Genomic DNA, 4,265 nt, shown 5'->3' on the forward strand with positions numbered 1-4,265 from the left:
GCTGAGCCAAAAAGTTGGTTTTTGAGAGTAAGAGAAATTATACAGAAAGGAAAATGACATTATGTAAGGAACGATTCTTATGTGATAAATTTTGTCCTGAAACAGAATGGTTGTTTAAGAAAGTGAGAAGCAGGACAAAAGTTAAAGAAAGTTTAGAATGTTTGTAGATTGTCTGTGCAGGTTAAATAAAGCTCATAAAAGGGAATTTGTGAAGGAGTTTACATGTGGTCCACTAGACTATGTATTTCCTTTAAAATCTTTGGCTTGTAATTTTATTTGAACAAATGTTTTAAGCCTTTGAAACTTGACAAAACTTCCAAAATCAAAACTCACAGGGGTTGTGGTGCTGGCCACATGCAGCAAGGGTGGAGAGTTCAAACCTGGCCTGGGACAGCTAAACAACAATGACAGTTGCAAAACAAACAAACAAACAAACAAAAATAAACAGAAACCCACAACTCTAAATTTGGTCTTTTTGAAATATTAAGACCACTGAACACCTGAGAAAAACAAATTAGACTTATTTGATTTATTAAAAATGTGTAGGAAACATTGTCAAATATGAAATGGTGATTAATTTAGTGTGGGTTATGGTTATATGTATCTTCCAGTATTATAAAACATTAGTCTGTCCTAATGTATAATTTATTTATTTATTTTTTGAGACAGAGCCTCAAGCTGTCACCCTGGGTAGAGTGCTGTGGCATCACAGCTCACAGCAACCTCCAACTCTTGGGCTCAAGCAATTCTCCTGCCTCTGCTTCCCAAGTAGCTGAGAGTATAGGCACCCACCACAATGCCCAGCTATTTTTTTGTTGCAGCAGTCATTGTTGTTTGGTGGGCCTGGGCTGGATTTGAACCTGCCAGATCCCTTGTATGTGGCTGGCGCCTTAGCTGCTTGAGCCACAGGCACCGAGCCTGTCCTAATGTATATTGTTGGTAATAATTTTAATTCATCTGAAAAAAAAGGAAATATTAAGTGAGGCTGACAAATTCTCTCAAATTCAATTTCCTGATGTCTTTGGAAATTGGGTAACTTTGGACTAAAAGTAGACTTTTAGAACTTTGATTGGACAGTTAACACGTCTATGAGTATTGCTAACCTAACTTCAAACAGAACAGAGATCGGTTATATGGAACTGGGCTAGTTGGTTATGGCTTTTTGTTTGAAATATTGCTGATTCTTTCTGTATTCTGCTTTCCAGAAGTTAAGAAAATAAATTTCTGTCTTTTGAGCTATTTGTAGCTTTTCAAGCAATGTATGTACTTATGGGCAGAATTTGAAATGTGTATTATTTTTTCTCTCTCCTTAATTTCTCTGGAATTTGAAAGCCATTTGTAAGTATTCTTAATTTCTGACAATACAGTTATTTGCATAAATTCAATAACAATCTGTTTTGTTCTATAGGACATGATGAAAGCACTGGTTATTTTACCAAGGCTTTGACTGGAATAGCATTTCCAGAGGTGTCCAGACTGCCTTAAGGAATTAAGGTTGACTTTATGAGGCCAATAAAAAATAAACCCTTTGGAAAAACTGGCCAGATACCCATCAATAACATTTCCTGATCTGTGGTAAGTAACAAAGGTCACTTTCTGACAGGTCCAGGAATCCAAATGTGCTTGGGGACCTCAAGAGAAGAGGAATTTGCCCAACGCATACAGGTATCTAATGGCACAGATGAAACCTGGGCTTGTGGGAGGCTTTCAAGTCAAACCTGAGATTCCTTTAAAAAGGTTTCAGCAAAGCCAATATTAAAGGGAAGGAGAGCCTAGATGGCTAATAATTATTCTTGTTGCATTTTATGTAAATAATCAGACCCAGTATATCAAAGGTACAGTTTATTTTGGCAACTAAGTTCTTCTATAATTTGTCTTAGGTAAAGAGAGAAATTGGAGAGAGAAAAATGGTTTAAGGAGAAAAGAGGCTGTGGCCCACCTGTATTAAATCCCTGCCTTGTCTGTAATGTCAACTTATAAAATGAGACATAACTGTTTTACTAAACTGATCTGTTAAATGGGACTAAGAGACTGGCCAAGGAGTATAGAATTATATACAGTAGTTATATTTGCTCTGAAGCCTTAAGACTCAGCAAAGGTCGCCTGTTGGCTACACTAGAAAAATTTGTGCAGTATTAAATATTATCTGTTGTGTCTATATAGATACCTAGGGAAAAATTAGAACTTAAATGAGAATTTCCCAGTAAATGGTGTAACTGTAACACTGCATCCTACTGTGCCTCTGTATACTCTGCTGAGTCTGCTGCTAGCAGAAGTCAAGTGGTTCACTTGCCTGGACTTAAAAGATGACTTTTTCAGTATAAGGATGGCTGTGGAAAGCCAGAGGCTATTTGCTTTCCAATGGGAGAGACTAGACACGGGAACTGCAATCCAGTACACATGGACCAGGTTGCCATAGGGGTTCAACAACTCACCCATGATTTTTGGAGAAGCACTGGCTCATGATCTCCAGAAATTTCTGGCTAAAGAATTAGTGTGTGTGCTGCTCCAGTATGTTGATGACCTCCTTTTAGGACACCCTACCCTGGAGGGCTGTGCCTGAGCCATGAACTGTGTTTTAGGACATCTAGAGGTATATGGCTATAAAGTATCTAAACGGAAGGCCCAGATTTGCCAGTGACAAGTACATTATCTAGGATTTACTATCCAGCAGGGGGAGAGGAATCTAGGCATGGAACGGAGGCAAGCCATTAATTCCCTCCCCACCACCACAAGCTAAAAGCAAGTTTGGGAATTCTTAGGCACAGTAGGCTTCTGTTACCTTTGGATCCCCAACTTTGCCATCTTGGCCAAACCCTTGTATGAGACAACTAAAGGAAAGGATGGAGAGTGCTTAGAGTGGGGAGGAGAACAAGAATGTGCCTTCTCCCAGATGATTGCCCCTGCATTGGGGCTACCAGACTTGGCCAAGCCCTTCACTCTGTATGTCTCAGAGAGAGAAAATATGGCTGTGGGTGTGTTAACTCAGCTGGTTGGGTCGTGGCCAAGACCTATAGCAAGAACCTTCTCCCAACTATTCTTGGATCAGAAAGGAAATAAAACCTGCAGTTACCTACACAGGACTAGAATCAATGACAAGCACAAAGGCACAAATAAATGACTCAAGGGGTCATCCAAACTTGTACATAAAGCAAAGTTCATGAATATTTCACATATGTTTTAAGCAGATTTTTGAAAATATAATATACATACCAGACATTTCACCCATTTAACAAGTCCAGTGATTTTTAGTATACCCACAGAGCTGTGCAACCATCACCACAATCTAATTTTAGAACATTTCATTACCCAAAGAAACCCCATACCCATTTGCAAACACTCCCCATTCTCTCCTAGTCCTGACTCTTGGGCTCGAGAAGGTGCTTGTTAGCCTTGGCTGGCATTGTATCATCTCTCATGGGTCAGAACACTGTGTGTGTGTAATTGTCGCAGCCCTTCTCTCCCTTTGTCTGCCAGATCCCAGGCGCTCAGGTAAGGTTTCTATTTAAGGAGGAACCCACAGTCCACTGTGTTGTGGCTCAGTTCCTGGATTGCTACAGAGCCTAGCAATTGCCCTTTACATTCACTAAGAAAGGACTATGTCTGGGGTCCTCACTGGTAGGAGCCCTCTTCTGCAAGCAGGTCTGATCCTGTGTGGAGAAAATGAAGGGTCTTCTCAGCTTCAGACCCTGAAAGCTCATGATTTCCCTCCTGGGATCCTGTGTCTTACATCATTTCCCAGAGGAACTTAAACTCTGATTTAAAAAAAAAAGAAGAATGGGCCAGGCATGGTGGTTCATGCCTGTAATCCTAACACTCTGGGAGGCCCTGGCAGGTGGATTGCTTGAGCTCACAAGTTCAAGACCAGACTGAGCACGAGCAGGACTCTGTCATCTGGTTGGCATGGTGGCAGGTGCCTGTAGTTCCTGTTACTCAGAAGGCTGAGGCAAGAGGATTGCTCAAGCCCTAGAGTTTGAGGTTGCCACAACACTCTACCCAGGGCAACAGTGTGAGACTCTGTCTAAAAACAAACAAACAAACAAACAAATGAAAAACCCAGATGCCATATAAAATACCAATTGCACACAATCAGCAGCAGGATGGTTAATAGTGTAGCCACAAAACACCAGGGTCAGCCCAATGTGGTGCCACATCTTGGGGAAAGGAGGATGAGTGGCTCAGGATGGTGGGTGATGTACTTTTTGTGGCAGAGCCACAAGCCCACAGGGAAGGGGTAGGAGAGCACAGGGGCATCCACAGATCCT

The sequence above is a fragment of the Otolemur garnettii genome, unplaced genomic scaffold (genome assembly GCF_000181295.1).
Source record: "Otolemur garnettii isolate 467f Iridium unplaced genomic scaffold, OtoGar3 scaffold00128, whole genome shotgun sequence".
Lineage (NCBI taxonomy): Eukaryota > Metazoa > Chordata > Mammalia > Primates > Galagidae > Otolemur > Otolemur garnettii.